Genomic DNA, 18119 nt, shown 5'->3' on the forward strand with positions numbered 1-18119 from the left:
ATTTTAGAGTACCGGTGATGGAGAATACCATCTGTATCCAGAGAAAGAATTGTGGAGTTAAAACAAAGACCTTCAATTTTTTAAAAAGTCTTATGTACTTCATAATTTTGCTTTCTCTAATATTTTATTTTTTCCTCAAGGATATGATTTCTTTCTTAACACATTCAATTTCAATCAATGCATAGCATGGAAACTGTAAAAAATATCAGACTGTCTTCTGTGTGGGGATGGGGGGAGGGAAGGGAGGGTTGGGGAAAAATTGTAAAATTCAAAACCTTACAAAAAACTACTATTGTATATAATTGGAAAACAAATAAAATATTAATTAAAAACCAATGAGGAAACTGAGAAAGAGTTAAATGAGAAGCTAGTGTCTGAGGTCATATTTGACCTCAGAAAGATGAGTCTTCCAGGTCTAGCACGCTATTCACCGTGCCACTTAGCTGCCCTGTTCTCCATGATTAAGTTTACTAATTTGCAATAACTTCAAAATTTTCAAGAGTTGTTCTATTTCCATCAGTCAAGAATGTAAAAATAATTGTGGTACAAGAATGCAATAGTATGTGCTATAAGAAACAATGAGCATGAGAAAATCAGAGAAGCTCAGGAAGACTGAGATGAACTGAAGGAGAATGGAATAGGCAAGAAAAAAGAAAACAAAGATGCAATTAATAAAAGAACAAAAAGACTAAAAAACTCAACACTGGACAAATATTATGACCATCTGGTCCCAGGAAATTGGTGAGAAAATGTTGTTCCCTCTTCTTTGCAGAGGTTGGGGACTATTGGCTAGGCATACTGCATATACTTCCAGATTCAGTTTATAACTTGATTGGCTTTGCTAAACCATTTCCTTTCTTTCTTGTTTATTCTTTGTAACAAGGAATGAGTCACATATAGAGGAACTAAGAGGGACATATTTGGAAATATAGAGCACATAAAAACAAAAAATACCAGTGAAAGTTTAAAAATTTTGAAAAATGACAAAAATATGTTAACATGACTAAACAACTTCTTTTTCTGTGGCTACCTTAATGATGAGCTTTTCCAAACTTAACAAGATGGTCCTCAGCCAGTCCATGCATGAACTACAGTCCATTCCCTAAGGCCATGCTTGAAGCCTTTCTAGCTCATCATGCTCAGTCATATCCTTAGTGAATCAAGGGTTATTCTCTACCATGGTGAAGCATCAAAGAAGGATATAAGTGGAGAAAAGGAGACATTAATAGTATTATCATCATGGGATCACAGATACATTTAGAGCTAACAGATATCAGAAATCATAAAGTCCAACTCCTTAATTTTATAAATGAAGAAATTAAAAACCAGAAAATTCAAGTGATTTGTCCAGGGTTCTATGCAGGTAGGATTTATCAGAGACAAAATTAAAATTTATATTTCCTGGCTGCAAATTCAACCTATTGCATCTTACTTTTCTTCGATGCTATTATTGTTGTCTTTGTCATTACCTTTTCCCACAAACTTCCCTCTTCTAAATTTCCCAGTTACTGTGGAGAGCACTAGCATCTTCCCAGTCACCCAGGCTTGCAAGTGTTATCCTTGACGCTTCATTCTCATTCACATTACAAATTCCATGTGTTACCAATTTCTGTCATTTCTATCTTTATGACAACCCTTCTCTGTTCCCTTTCTGTCCTCTGACAACCTGATGCAGGCTCACATCCCCTCATACCAGGACTATTGCAATCTCTCTGACTCAAGTATCTTCCTATTTCAGTTCATACCCCATTCAGTCATCAAAATGGTCTTCTTAAAGTACAAGTCTAATGATTTCACTCCATGTCCCAATCAAAAAAAAAAAACTCCACTGGCTCCCTATTAACTGCAAGATCCAAGAAAATGCTGGAGTTTTTTTTAAGATCTTTAAAACTTGACTGCTTATTAATCTTTTTTTCACTTTACTCCCCTTCATGTATTGTATGATCCAGTGATAGCAACCTTCTTGCTGTTTCTCAAAAATGACACTCCCTCCTACACTCATACCCCACACTTTATGACTTTTCTCATACTTGTAATGTTCTTGCTCTTCATTTCTATCTCCTGAATTCCTTCAAATTTCAGCTTAAATCTTTCCTTCTGCAAGAAGACCTCCCCTCGCACACCCCAAATACTGGTATCTCCCCTCTAAGATTTTCCCCAATTTCATATTCATATACATGCATCCACACACACATCTATCTTATGTTTATACATGATCTCTCCCATTCAAATACCAGTCCATCAAGTAGTATTTCAATTAGTATTTATAGATCTTTTCTTATGTGTCAGCCATGATATTAAGTTCTAAGGATATAAAAAAAAAAGATTAATTAAACTCCAAAACAGTTCCTGAGGGGGTGGCTGGATAGAGCACCAGCCCTGGAGTCAGGAATACCTGAATTCAAATCTGGTCTCAGACACTTAATAATTACCTAGCTGTGTGGCCTTGGGCAAGCCACCTAACCTCATTTGCCTTTCAAAAAAAAACTAAATAAAAACAAAACAAAACAGTTCCTGCCTTCAAGGAGCTCAGTCTCTAGGGCAGTGTTTTTGAATTATAGTGTTTTTGCTTTTGTAATCCTAGAGTCTGAGAAATGGTAAACACTTAATAAATGCTTTTTGACTTGACTTTTTAAAATTAAACCTGTGATTTCACTAATGTAGGATACTCCCAATTAGAAAACTCTCTCTTCTTCAGCACTTCTAGGCAACATACAGTTTTAGAGCATTCTTGGGAAACACTTAGAGGTTAAGTGATTTGCCCAAAGTTACACAGCCAGTATTGTCAGCGGTGGGATTTTCAACCTGCATCTTCCTGATTTAAGAGCCAGTGCTCTATCGAGTTCACCATACTGCCTCCCACTGCTTTTTGGTTATTATCTTACAAAAATAGAATGACTAAAAAATTTGTTCTCCTCTATAAAGACCTATTTCCTTCATTTTGATAAGCTATTGACAAACTCTTTTTTTTTAAGTCAGTAGGATTAATTTAAAAATAGCCATTTAAGGTGCCATTTTTATAATCAAATCTTAGGCAGAGTCCAAAGGATTTCTTCTACCAGCCCACCCAAGTCAAAGTTAAGATTCCATTCAGAGGTCAAGCTGATGGTGGGCTAATTAAATCTGCTTTTATGTTGAACTTGCCTTTCTTTTTTAGAGTCTTGATAAATTACTTCTTTATTTTCTGTGGAGGGATTTTCCACAACCTCATTTTTTTTTTTTAGAGCTGGGCTTGGCTTCATTGGTTTTCTCCATGCCTTTTCAAGTAAAATTGTACTTTGATGAATACTATTTCTTCATTGGAAAGGCCTGAGATGTTGAATAGGATATTATTGAAAAATATGGCATGATATGCTGGGAGAGCATTTCCTTAGATTTAAACTTTTCTACATGAGTCAGGAGCCCATTATCTCAGAATTCAACAGACATTGATAATTTTTTAGCTATTCTGCATTGATAAAAGTGTAGACATTTGAAAAGTGAGTGACAAATGACAAAAAAAGAAGTCTCTTTCCCAAGGCTAAATTCCTTTTATATATCTTTCTGCTGCATTCATTTGCTATTCATCTTTCTTAATTTAGGACTGATCAGGAGATCCGACTGTGTTTTAATGAAATCATTTTTATTCTCTTGCTTACTGAGTTACTCAGGGAAAGAGTCTGAACTCTTTGAGAATTCAGAATACCAGAGGGATACTCAGTACCCCTGGAGCATCATTTAGCAAAGGATCTCAAGGCACCTTATAAATCTCTATTCATTCTTTTAACAACCTTCCAGAGATAGGTACCTCAGAGGCAGGTCACTATCATTAGCTCCATTTCCCAAGGAAGAAAACCAACTACTGAGACTAGTAATTACTTCTCATAACTCACTGAATTGCAAGAGTAGAAAAAATAGGAGTGAAAGTATGACTTCTTGCAATAAAGAATTTTGGCAAAAGTCAAAAAGCACAATAGCTGAAGGACAGCACTCAGATACCAGTCCCCTGTGCTTAAATATCAAAATGGAGGATATTCACCCATTCCCTCATTCATTCATCCTTCCATTCATTTATTTACCCATTCATATGATAAGTATTTATTGATCTACTGTTGATCTATGAGCATCCTTCTGGACATTGTGAGATTAAAAAAATATATCAACCATAGTTTCTGCCCTCATGAATCTTACAATTTACTAGATATTTAATATGCAATAGGGAAGATATTACTACTAAATATATTACCATATGTAATATGATAACATAAGAGAAGTAAAAATAAATAAATTAGATCAAAAGGTAGAGATACTACTTCCAGTCAGAGTCAAATGTATTTGAGGTGGGTCTAGAAGTATAGGTAGGAACTGGACAGGTAAATCTGTGATCAAGAGGGAGAAGAGAAGAGCATTCCAAGTATATTGACTCTGACTGGAAATAACATCTCTACTTTTTTATATCAAAGACATGGAATTAGGAAATCATAGGATTTACTTGAACATTAGCAAATACTACATTTTGATTAGTGTTCATTCCTATCCTGACTCTGTTCTGTCTTTGTGAACTTTAAAACTATGCCTCCATTATTGTCTCATCCTGGAACTTCCGTAATACCCCTTGCCATACCCAAACTGTAGTCTGGAAATTACCTGCAGAGCCTGCTGCCTTCTTTCTTCTCCTGAAGCTGCCATTTTGTGGAGGACTCTAAGCTGACTAGCCTTCCCATCTCCATTACTGACTTTCTGGACTTCAAAATGTTGGCCCTGGCCAAGAAACTTCCTCCTTCCCTTCTTTTAAAATCCTTTCATGGGATGGCTAGGTGGCATAGTGGGCAAAGCCTTGGAGTCAGGAGTACCTGGGTTCAAATCCAGTCTCAGACACTTAAAATTACCTAGCTGTGTGGCCTTGGGCAAGCCACTTAACCCCGTTTGCCTTGCAAAAACCTAAAAATAAAATATCCTTTCAGTGTGCTGTCTCCTTCCATTAGAATGGACACTCTCTGAGGCCAGAAACTGCCTTTTTGCTTGTATTTATGCTACCAGTCCTTTGTTCAGTGTCTAGCATATAGTATTTAATATTTTCCTTTCTTTCTTCCTTCCTTCCATCCTTCCTTTCTTTCTTCCTTTCCTTCTTTCTTCTTCCCCCCACTTCCTTCCTTGAATAATAGCATATCACCCTTCCCCTGTCTACCTCCCAATACTATTTGACTACCTTCTGTACCCCTGCGCTCTCTTCCAAATATACATTGGATTGTTTGTCTAGTGAGGGACAAATATGGAAATGTAGACAGGACAAATTGTGGACATCCTGAAAGTCAAATGAAGAAGTTTAGAGTTAATCTGAGAGATAATAAGAAATCAATTATTCAAGGTTTTAAGCAAAAGTCAACATGGGTCATTTAATCATAGATTTAAAGACTAGAGATGATTATAGTATAATCCCTCATTTTACTCCATGAGAAACAGAGATCCCTAGAACTAAAGTGACTTACCCAAGGGCAAATTAGTGGTAAGTAAGACTCAAAATTCAAACTGAAGTCAAAATCCAGTACTTCTTTTTTAATCACATCATGCCTCTCTGTGAAGGTTCTTAGAGCAAGTCAAATGACAAACATTAGCGCATGCACCTGAAAGCAATGATACAATGGGCTCAGATGCTTCAAGTATCATTTGTGTTTCCTAGCAGAATTGTAGTTGGTCAAAATGACTGCAGCTTTGTTTCAGGAGACTGATATCTAGAATCAGGGAGGGAATGGAACACACTTCTTCCTTGTGGAACCTTACCATCCTCCCTACAGTCTAGATCATAAAGCATGATACCCACTTTCATTTGGTCATAGGATTATATTATTATTGGATTGAAGGTTTGACACCAGAAAGGACTTTAAAGAATATTTGGGACATCTCTGTTATATGGATTAGGAAGCTGAAGTCCACATCACCCCCAAAGTCCTATTGTCATAGCATCACTGCCCTATAATTGATTCCTTCAAATTTCAATGGAGACTTAGGCTAACCTGTCGGTGAACAAGCTTCCCCATCTCCAAACACTGACCATCCTCAAACTCTGCTCTGTCACCCTTCCAACTCCTTCCCATTTAACTACTCTCACCCTCTCTTCCCAACACTCAACTGATCTCTCTACCATAGCCTTCCCTCCCAGCCTCCAGACTATCCTATGAACTGTCATTCTTACCCTTACTGCAATTTCTGTTGCTTCACCCTGCAGTCCAAGGATTCCCCCCACTAATCCCGACTGCTTTATTTTTAAATTGTTGGGGGGTTTTTTGTCCTAGGTTAAAAACAGTTTTAGTTCTGCAGCAAGAAAATAACCTCCAGCATGCAGAAGCATCAGGAACCATCTTTCAATGCTGATTTTGAAAATGTAGCCCCTCCCTTTCAGTTGCCTGGAGACTGTTGCAGAGCTACCACTCTAGGAAATAAAGTGCTAGGGAAATTCAAGATTTGAATAAAAAAATGAAACTATGTTCTGTAGCAACTGACTGGTAACCAGGTCTTTTTTACTCTTGTGTTATCATTCTCTGTGTTTCCTCCAAGAAAGTCTATAGGGAATCTGGTACAGGGAAGGAAATAGGGCTGGTCTTTCTTGTTCTCACAAGAGCAGAGTTCCTTTGGGGGTGACCTCTCTTATAGGGACTATTTATCCCTAGGGGAGGGGGCGATGGACTGGTGAATGGTATGGGCAAAATGACTAGGATCAATGGTTGTCGATGAGGATGAATCTCAAGCTTACAGATTATATGGCAGAGCTGAAAAGGGCCTTTATTGTCTTATCCTATTCTTCATGAGGCCATGGATAATAGGATACTAATATCATACATGGGGTTTTCATGGTATAGTGGTTTGCCATTTCCTTCTCTAAGGGATTAAGGCAAACAGAGGTTAAGTAACTTGCCCTGGGTCACATGGCTAATGATTATCTAAGGCCAGCCTTGAATTCAGGTTTTGGAGACCCACTCTCCATCCACTGAGTCACCCATATCTCTGAAGAGCCTTAGGAGTCATCTAATCCAACCCCCATATTTTATAAATGAAGAAACTGAGACTCAGAGACATTAAGGGACTTACTCAAGGGTCCATAGGTAGTAGGATACCTGGCCAGGAGTTGAATGGAGAGTACTCCTCCCACATGGATTTGGACCTCAGTGTTCTGGGCTTTTGCCTGACTAATAGTTTTATATATCAGAGGTGTCAAATACAGTCCCTACAACATTCTTGAGTGAAGTCTGAACTAGGCTAAGATGTGATTGACAAATAGTTAACAAAATAAATAAAAATGCAATAAAACACAGATAATGTTCCAAGTCAATATGTGCCTACATGAATCCTTATGTACAGTTTAGTGGCCCCTGTTTCTACTCGACTTTGACACTGCTGTGGTAGATGAATTCAACCTGGAAAACCTTTATTAAGTGCTTGTTACAGGTGAGATACTGTATAACTTCTCGGGATGCAAAATAAAAATAAGATAGTTCCTGCAATCCAGGACTTGACCCATGAAGGAGGGAGAGGGATTGTGCAGAAATCTTAATTTATCTCTATCTCTATCTCTAAATTTTTATATATCTAAATCTAGATCAATCTAGATATGGATATGAAAAATGATAGACAGATGGATATGTTTCAGAAGTACTAATGAGTAGGGGGATGAGGAAAGGGCTCATGCAGAAAAGGACATCTGAGCTGTGCTTTGAAGGACTCACAGGATTCTATTGGGGGAAATAAGAAATCAGGGAGGCAGCATCAATTGCATCAGCAGGTACAAGAGAGGTACAGGTCCAGGGACCCTGCAGGGCTAAGGAATGACCCCTGGATCGGTGTTGAATGGAGCCTAATCAACTATGAACATAGGCCTATCCAACTTCTGGTTCACTGGCACCTACACCCTTGCCCACATTTCAGAATTGAAATGTATGGTATGCTGCAAATCAGTCTTGTCTTGTATTATGCATAAACCATGCAAGCTGGCCTTTGTGTCTATGTGGATAATGCCTATTGGTAACAGCTGCTGACTTCCTAAAGAGGTGCTTCTGCATTTCAGCTTCATGGGATGAAATGTTTTCTTTCTTTTTTCTGTAAAAAAAAAAAAAACCTGAGCCAATTCACAACTACCATATCACTGTTATAACTTGGCACTGTGTTTCAGAGTGGATTTTATGGTTATTCACAGCGGAGAAAGCCCCCCGGCTCTCTATTCCTTTCCCATCCCCCAATGAGTCAGATTCAACAAAGTAATTCTGAATAACCATAGCATGCACACACAGGACAGGTTCTAACCAGAGGGAAGAGCATCAGTAGTTCCGATATAGTACAATAAAAACCATCGACTTATTTTCTCACTGGTTGCCTTGTAGCTAAGTGTTAATGGTGTCTTCTGTTGAATTGATTGGTAGTGTTGGCTGGGTTTCTAATATCCCGTGATATTTAGTAATTATATCGCACCTGCTGCTCTAGGCACTTTCAGACTCTTTATATAATCATTCTTCAGCATGTTCTCTCTAGGGGAAAGAAGTCTATCCATTCTTCAATGGGATAGATGAAGAAAGTAAAGCACAGAGTTGGAGACCAAGTTTCTGGCAGAGTGTTGTTATTGTTTGGTGGATTAGTAGTGTCACTCTTTCTGACCCCATTTGGGTTTTTTTGGGAAAAGATAATGGAGTGGTTTACCATTTCCTTCTCCAAGTCATTTGACAGATAGGGAAACTGAGGCAAACAGGGTGAAGCAATTTGCCCAGGGTCACACATCTAGTAAGTGTCTGAGGACAGATTTGAACTAAAAAAAAAAATGAATTTTCCTGACTCCAGGTTTGGTGCGCTAACTAAAAAGGTACCTAGATGCCTAGAATAGAATACTAAATTTAAAAGTTAAAAGTTACTGGACCAGAGTTCAAATCCCCCTCAACTACTACTTACTTAGATAGTTCACTTAACTTCAAAGTACTTCGTTCCTCATCTGTAAAAAAGAGAGAATTAGACTGGATGACCTCTAAGATATCTTTCAGCTCTAGCTTGATGATTCTATGAATCAAAACCTCCTATGTATGGATAGGCAGATTATTGGTTTGCTTTTTCCTACAAAAAATGCTTACTTGTTTACTAATACAATGACTCATAATGGGCACTTTTATAACCAGAACAAACTTCACAAAATTTATGCTTTATTACTTGAAACATTGCCTGAGAGTAGCCACCCAGGGATTAAGGGGAGAGAAATGGGTAGCTCCCTATTTTAGATAATCCTTCTTGCTAACTAGGTTGGAAGCTCAGATGAAGGAATACTAGTGTTGTCAATGCCTCTACATTTCTGTACCCTAGACAAAGTCACAATCACCCCATCCTAGTTGCAACCTTATTAAAGCACACCTTAGCATGGGACCATGATGCTTTTGTGGATACTACATAGATGCAAGGTAAATAATAGTTAAGGTATGCTTTAATGGGGCTGCAATGATATATATAGATATATACAAACAGATTTGTATGTATGTGAGTATGTGTATGTGTGTATATATATATATATATATATTTACAACATAACTACAATACATGTATATAAATATATATTTATATGAGAAAACTATACATTTAACTAGAAAGCATAACCTACATTATGTTGCAGAAGAACCCAGGCTGCTTGAATTGTATCTTCTGATTGACACATATCATGATGGGGCTCTTTCCACAGAGAGGGTGTCAGTCCTTATCTTGAAGATTGGGGGCTGAATACTGTTAGCACTGCAGGGTTGAACAGTACTGCCAAGGGCCCTGTGGGTGTAAGAAGACTGCCTTTAGCATTGCTAGAGGAAGGAGACAGGAGCCACCTGGGAGGTCTTCAGCCAGGGTCACCCTTCCACTTAGGTAAAGTAGGCAGCTTGAAATCACCACTAATGTAATTCCTCAGGGACCCTCTGTAAATGCCCATATTTTAACTGGGTTAAAGTATTATGTTTATCTGGAAGGTCAAATGCACTACCTAGCTAACTCCACATTTACAAAGATTGGGTAATGTGATTTCACCTTGTCTTCTGAGGGGGCATGGGGGAAAGGGAAAAAAAGAAGTCAAATGGAGGGAAAAGGACAGGAAAAGAGAAAAGGGAAGGGGAGAAGAAGAGGACAGGATAGAACAGGAAAGGACAGGAAAGGGCATGAGGGAAAAGAAGAGGAGAAGAGAAAACAGAAGGGGAGAGAAGTTGGGAGAAGAGAAATGGAAAGGGAAGAAAAGAGAAAAAGAAGAGGAGAGAAGAGAAGAGAAGAGAAGAGAAGAGAAGAGAAGAGAAGAGAAGAGAAGAGAAGAGAAGAGAAGAGAAGAGAAGAGAGAGGGAGAGGGAGAGAGATGAGAAGGGAGAGAAGGGAAGGTGCAAAGAAGAGTAGAGGACAGGAGGGGAAAGGATGGAAAAGGATGATGGAAAAGGAAATAAGAAGAAGAGGGGAAAGGATGACGAGAGGCAAGAAGGGAGTGGGGAGAGGGGAGTGCCTCTTTTAGGAGGCAGAGAGGGGAGAGAGGAGAGGGGAGTTAGAAAGAAAGAAGGGGAAAGGATGAAAGAAGGGGAGGGAAAGGAGAAGAAGAGAAGGAAGAGCAAATGGAAGGGCAAAAGAAAGGGAGGAAGAAGAAAAAGACACAGAGCATGATGTGCTGTCCAGGCTAGTGGGAGCCTCTACTGGGAATCATAGTACACTATGTTCTGTGCTAGATAGGACCTTAGAGTTAACCAATTCCAAATCCCTCATTTTACAGATAAAGGAACTGAGACCACAAAGATGAAGTGATTTGTCCTAGGTCACACAGGTATCGTGGAGAAGCCTGGAGTTTTGAACTTGTGACTTCTGACCCAAAATCTAATAGTCACTTTTACTGTACACCAGGACACCTGGAGTCCTATGAGGGTCATGCCATGATAGACTAAGAAGCTAGAGAGGAAGGAGAGTGAATGTAGATGAAAATCAGGCTTTGTCAGTTAGGGTATCCCTCAGAGTAAGCCAGGCAAAGCCTAAAAGGCTGAGATCCCATGTCAGTGACATGTAGTAAAAAATATCTACTGGCACTGCAGGCAAAAGACTTGGCTCCCAACACCAGTTATTTCCTGCTTGTCACTTAACCTTCCTAGGTCTGTAACAAGACAACATTAGACTCTGTAGTCTTCCAGTTTAAAGTCTGAACATGGGACAGCTAGGTGACACCATAGTGGATAGAACACTGGTCCTGGACTCAGAAGGACCAAGGGAAGGAAGGAGGGAAGGAGAGAGGGGAGGAGGGAGGAAGGAAGGGAGGAAAGAAAGGAAGGAGGGAGGGAGGAAGGGAAAAGGGAGGGAGAAGGGGAACAAGAAAGGGAGGGAGGGAGGAAGGAGAGAAGGAGGGAAAGAAAGAAATCTATGATCCCATGAAATCATGTTAGACAAATCCCCCCCTCCATATTAACAGCAGTTGGCTTGGATGAACTCCAAAGTCTTGTGACTATTTACACAACCCCAGTTTCCTCAAGGTCAATGTTACCTATGTAGGCCCCTTTAAATTGTCCTCCTTCCACTATGTTCAACAATGTTGAATCAAAGATTGAGCTCAAAGTATCCTTAAACCTGGAAATGATGCCTCCTGTCCCAGGATCATATTGTCCCTTAGAGCAATCTGCCTTTTCACACTAATGATAACACATTATTGTTTTACTGGAGTATATGCAACGGGCTAATGAATATGATGGTGGAATGATAAGAAGAAAGATTTGAGTTCCAATCCTATTTCTGACATTTATTAGTTGTTTAATGCTGGAAAAGTCAATTAAGCTCTCTGATCTTTAGTTGCCTTATTTATAAAAATGGACATAATAATTCCTGTAGCACTTACTTTGTTGTAAGGCTAATGTAAGGAAAAAGATATAAAGTAATTTGAATATTTTAACACACTACCTAAATGCCAGTTATTATTATTAGCTCTAGCTAATTTTATCTCTTCTTACAACTGTATAATAATAGACTCCCATTTATATTGCACTTTACCAAAAGCTTTGTGTCTATTATCTTATTTTAGCCTCGAAAAAATCCATGAGGTTCATAGGATCAATCTGGTACAGTCTCCCCCTTTTACATCTGAGAAAGCTGAGGTCTGCAATGGTTAAGTGACCTGCCTGAGTTTATAGAGATAATACATTCTAGAGGCAGGATTTCAACCTGTGGAACAATTGTGTTGTTATTGTTGCTGTTGGGTCAGTTGGCTTCAACTTTGTGACCCAATTTAATGTTTTCTTGCCAGAGATACTGGAGTGGTTTGGCATTTCCTTCTCCAGCTTATTTTATAGATGAGGAAAATGAGGCAAATGGGCTTAAGTGACTTGCCCATGGTCACACAGTAAGTATCTGAGGATGGATTTGAACTCAGGAAGATAAGTCTTCCTAACACTAAGTCCAGCATTTTATCCATTGGATCACTTGGCTGTCCCAGAACAATTGTAATTGTTCCCATCTTACAGACAAGGAAAACAGTCTAAGAGTATCCAAGCCACTTACCCAAGTCCACATAGCTGGTAGGGAGCTCTGCAAAGACCAGAACCAGGCCCTCTGCCTGTCTCACAAACACACACACACACACACACACACACACACACACACACACACACACACACATAGATGCAACCTGAAGAGTAAAGAGGTAAGTATCCTACACAACTCCAGGGATGTCATAGATGAATCCCTGATGAGGAGCAGGAAGAAGGCTCTCTCAGAGGTGCCATTAATGTCTTCCATGATGCCTATCCCTTGAAGATGCTCTATGTTTGTAGAGGTTCTTTAATTCAGTTGCTTTTTTTTTGCTTTAGCAATTATTATTGGTATTTTAAAAAAAAAGAAAATTCCCCCACACACACACACACACAAATCTTGCTGACACAGCAGAAGATCTCTTGTGGCTCAGAATGTATTGGCCAGCATCCACAAGAACAAAACAGCTTTTGAGCCCAGTCAGCAGTCCAACAGACAGGTTGAAGGCAGCTGGGCTTGGCTCTAGGCAAAATGTGAAGTAGGTAGATGAATATGATCTTCAGGGTCTTCAGTTTCACCACACCTTCTCTTCTCCTCACCTGCTCACTCCTAGAAATTCTCTCTCTAGAACTAGAAGAAACCTAAGTGGCAGCCCAGACTTCTGATTTTTCAGATGAGGAACTGAAGCACAAGAAAAGTGACTCACCTATGGTCACAGAGGTAAGATTGGAACCTAGGTCCTCTGTTTCCACAGACAAATCATTCTGCCTCAGGGTCACTGCTTTCCTGTGGCCTTTGTTGTCTAGCTAGCAATAAAGAATTGAAAAATTCATTCTGCTCACTGCTCCCCACCCTATTCTACCCCTGGTTCTAGGGATACCCCAAGGAGGAATATTTGCATTTTTTTAAAAGGAGTTAGTCATCCAGATTCTGGGCATTCATCCCAAGGAGGGCAAAAGAAGAAAGACTCCATATATACCAAAAATATTTAGTAGCACTTCTTGGGAAAGGAAAAAAAAATGAAAATAAAGTTGACCATTACATTGGGTTAAGACATTAGCTGGGATTTCATTAGTATAATGAACTCCCAAATAAGAAAATTCCCTCCACCCAGTATAGGATAGCACCTTCTTTCCAATTTAGTCTTCAACTTGTCCAGGTTCACATAACCATGATTTGTCAGAAACCAAACTTGAACCTAAAGAGAAAAGCATCTGGAAATTGAAATCTTGCTTGACTATAGGCCAAGAGGCTGCATGTTAGGCATCTTTAGTTTTATTCCAATATGAATCACCTTAAGAGTCTTGGCGTGAAAATGTTGTATACTAGGGGACCTCTCCTAGAAGCACATGAATTGTTACCTAGCTAATGATTGCAGTTTGTGATTTTTTTTTCCCAAAGCACCTAGGAGATTATCACAGAACATGTGCTTTCACTCTGAGAAAATGCTGACAGTTCTGAATCAGATTTGAACACCGAATGCCAATTTTAAAGTATATGTGTGTGTATCTTCTGTGTATTTAAAGCTTGTGGAAATTCTGGATTGACAGCCCTGAAATGTCTGCCTGTCAATCTGGCAGCATCCCCACCTTGGTATCTCTATCTCTGAAGCTTGGGTTGCAAGGGGGATCAGGGTGCTGAGAATAAAAGCCATTCTCTTATCTGTGAAAAGCACACAACATGAGCTCTGCCAAGTTGGATTTCCCTTCTCCCATCACCAGTCTCCTTTATGTTCTGGAGGAATAAGAGGCAAAAGTGAGTCAAGTCAAGAATTTTGGAAGACCAAGGTTCAAGTCAATATGTCACAACTTTTTGTTGTTCAGTTGTGTCACAGAGAACCACAGCACACCAATGCCATCCATGCATGGTGCTTTCATGGCAAAGATACTGGAGTGGTTTGCCATTTCCTTCTCCAGTGTATTAACATAAACAGAGGTTAAGTGACTTGCCCAGGATCAATTATCTAGATTGGAACTCAAATCTTCCTGACTCCAAATCACTAAACTAACTAGTCCCCCACCACTTACTAGCCCTTTGAGCAAGTCATTATTATTTTAGATTCAATTTACTTCTCTGTAGAGATTAAATTCACTGATTTCCATAGTTACTTTCATTCCTCAAATGCTATAATTCTAGGCTCTAGAAATTACCTTTAATAGTCTTTGTATCTGAAGGAGCATAATTGGCTTATACAGCCTCTGGAGTTGTCTGATGGACTGAGAAGTTAAGTGGTTTATCCATGATCATACAACCAGGATTTGTCAGAGACAGGCCTTGAACCTTGTCTTTCTAGGCCAGCTCTCTCTCCACCATTCCATAGTTGCCTATATAAATACTGATTGATTGAAATGCTAAGAACTAACAAACACATAATCTTTGCCCAGGATCACACAGCTAGATTGGAATTCAAGTCTTCCTGACTCCAAACCACTAAACCAACTAGCTGCCTTACTAGCCCTTTGAGCAAGTCATTATTATTTCAGAAATTATTAGAGTCAATTCAGTCATAGTCAAGTGGATGGGTCCCTAAAAAAGTCACTTTTCTAATCCTGGTATCTCTGCTAAGGAGTTTGCTCTAGTGTCAAAAAAAAAAAGAAAGACATAAACTTGGGATCAGCAGAGACCTGGTTTTGCAACCTACCTCTGATATTTTCTAGCTCTGGGAGCATATTACTTCAAGCCTCTGAACCTCAGTTTCCTCATCTGAAAATGGGATAGTATAATATCTGTATCACCTAAGTAATATTTGCATATGCTCAGATTTATGGCAGAGAACCCCTTAATTTATACTCTCTTCTCCAACACTTGCAAAGACCAACTCTCCTGGGGTCAGTATAGGCATCAAACAGTTATTGGTTAATCATTAAGCTCTTTTAAATTTATCCTTTTGGGAGGATAAAAAGAAACAAATACATGCAGGTTTGGGGCTTTGGGGACCCATGCAATACAGGAATCTCTCCAAGGGTCTTGCAACTCTACCAATAGGGTTATCAGTAGTCTTTTATTAATGTCATTGCAGCCCTGACAGAAGAAGCTGTATTCAGGAAAAACACTGGGATGGTGGTAGCAGGGGGAGCTGTGGGGAAAGGATAATGGTAAGAGCTGACATTTATGTGGTCCTTTAATTACTGCATTTGAATCTCATCCTATAAGGGAGGTACTAGTATTATTTCTGCTTTACAGATAAGGAAGGAAACTGAAATGAAGAGAATTTTCCAGAATCAATCAATATTCATTTATTAAGAGGTTCCTAGATATCAGGCTAGGAAAATTTAAAACAGCACTTGAACCCAAGACTTTTTGATTCCACTATTCCATTATTTTATTTCTTAAACCAAACGACTTATCAGATCCCTTTCTTCTTCTGTATCCACTTCCAAACACACACATATTAATCAAATCCCTTCCATCAAATGGATAGGGAGGTACAAAAAGAGAGAAAAAAACCAAATGAGTTTTGTTCTTTATTATAAAAGGTTAGGCTGGGGAGGAAAAGTTGAAATTAATGGTTAAAACAAGAAGGTTCAAGAATCTGACCCTGCTTAAGGTCTGACATGCAAGTATCCCCAGCCTGGGTTCACCACCTTGTTTCTCTGGAAGCTAGACTGTCCACTAGACAAACACTCTGGGACGTCCTTGCTGAGAATTGGGAGCCAAGCAAAGGACCTGGTGGCCGCTACTAGCCATAGCTACTGCCCCCTCTGTCCTCTGGAAATGAGTTAAAATCCCACACCATTGAGCAAACTCAGGAGTATTCTCAGAGGCAACCTGACCTTGGTTCAGTTTAGTGATTAATTTTTGAAGGGCCAAGGAATGGAAACATTCTCCATTTTCTTCTTTGGGGACTGTGAGTGCTTTGCACTCCAATGTTTCATTTGTTTCTCTCATAACAAGACTCTGTTATAGGAAAACTTTTTTTTGTATCATTCAACATCAAAACTCCACTCTCATAAATCAATGTGAGAAGGTCTGGCCCATGAAGCTTTCTCCTGGACCTGCTCCTTTTATTACCTAGCTTTCTGGTAACGATGGCTACCCCTGTTGTCATTACTTGGCCCTGTGTGCCTCATTTTCTTTCCACGCTTGCTACTATTATCTGTTCCATTCTCCAAAGTACCCAACTCCCCCATAGCCACAAGGGATCTTGAGGCAGAGCCCAAGTGCATGGGGATGGCAGGTGGGAGGGCGGGAGTGGGCTGGTGCTTCATTAGAAAAGTAGGGGAGCCAGTTACAGTCATTATCCTTAGCTAATTTTTAAGGTTCATCAATCTCCCATTTCTATAAATGAGCTGGCCCGGCAGATGTAACAGAAGAACTGATCTGGGAAACAAACAGACCAATGAAAAGGAACAGTTGGACAGTCATTCATTGCTGTATGCTGCCTGGTCTGGTGCTAAAAAGGGAAAAGCAAAATTCTGTCATCCTTGAGTTCCTGGGGGAGAGAGAGAGAGAGAGAGAGAGAGAGAGAGAGAGAGAGAGAGAGAGAGAGAGAGAGAGAGAGAGAGAGAGAGAGAGAGAAATGCAGAGTCAGAGAAAGAGGGAGAGACAGACAGACAGAGAGAGAGAGACAAGGGGAGGGGGAAAGGAGAGAGGTAGGGGAAGAGAGAGAGAGTCAGAGACAGAGTCAGAGAAAAAAAGAGAGACAGAGACAGAGAGACAGAAACAGAAAGAGACAAGGGGAAGGAGAGAGGGAGAGGGAAGGAGAGGGGGAGAGAGACAGACAGAGACAGACACAGAGGCAGAAAAATAGAGACAGAGACAGAGTCAGAGAGAGAGAGAGAGATCAGACAGACAGAGATAGAGAAGGGGAGGAGGAGGAGAGAAGGAGGGGAAGAGAGATGGTGGGGAGGGAGAGAGGAAGAGAGGAAGAGAGGGAGAGAGGGGGAGAGAGAGAGAGAGAGAGAGAGAGAGAGAGAGAGAGAGAGAGAGAGAGAGAGAGAGAGAGAGAGAGAATTCAGTCAACATTTTGAGTCACCAGCATGGCATCCTTGACTCAACCTTGGCTTTTGTTGCAGACCCAATATTTGCCCAGGTAAACAATCCAAGTCACAGAGGATTAATGGGGGAAAGGGGGAGGTATACTTGTTTTTCTAAGAAACAGACTTGTCAAACTGGGTGCCTCAAGTGATTTTGGATTCACACCCACTGTCTCCAGAACAGCTTGGTGCTGACGAGATTAGCTCATCGAAACACAGTGGGATTCGCACAGACACTGCCCACACAGAAGAGGCTGGCACTGTGGCAGAGCTCAAACAGACTGAGGGTTTTTTCAGGAGCAGCTCCTTTGTGGTTGAGTTCCCCAAGGCTGACTTTTGGGCCTCTGTGGAAGGTGCTTAGCCCCAGACTCAGGTCACTCAAGTTCTTTTCAGTTTCTGGTCTCTAGTAGTCCCACAAAGTCAACTCCTTGGCCCCTTTTGCCAGAACCTTAGATGTAAACTTAAGTCCCTGTTCTTTTGACATAATGCTATTTATATTTCTAAGCATCTGAACAGGCTGCTTTTCCTTCACACCCCCACCAGCTCTCTCATTCCCCCACTTTCCTCTGCCTTGCCTGGTAACCTGCTCATGTTGGCAGTTTTCGTTGACATGCATGCCTCACCTCCCTACAATGCTGACTTCCCAGCTCTGCTAGAAGTGCAAGGGAAGAATGGTGG

At 40.1% G+C, this 18119-nt stretch overlaps 1 pseudogene; it reads right to left on the reverse strand.

The window, feature by feature from the left end:
- Positions 1-16703, reverse strand: part of LOC141519193 (misshapen-like kinase 1 pseudogene) — an 84823-nt pseudogene extending 68120 nt beyond the window's left edge.
- Positions 16704-18119: the final 1416 nt, after the last annotated feature.

Source organism: Macrotis lagotis, chromosome 3, assembly GCF_037893015.1.
Source record: "Macrotis lagotis isolate mMagLag1 chromosome 3, bilby.v1.9.chrom.fasta, whole genome shotgun sequence".
In the NCBI taxonomy this organism is placed as follows: Eukaryota; Metazoa; Chordata; class Mammalia; order Peramelemorphia; family Peramelidae; genus Macrotis; species Macrotis lagotis.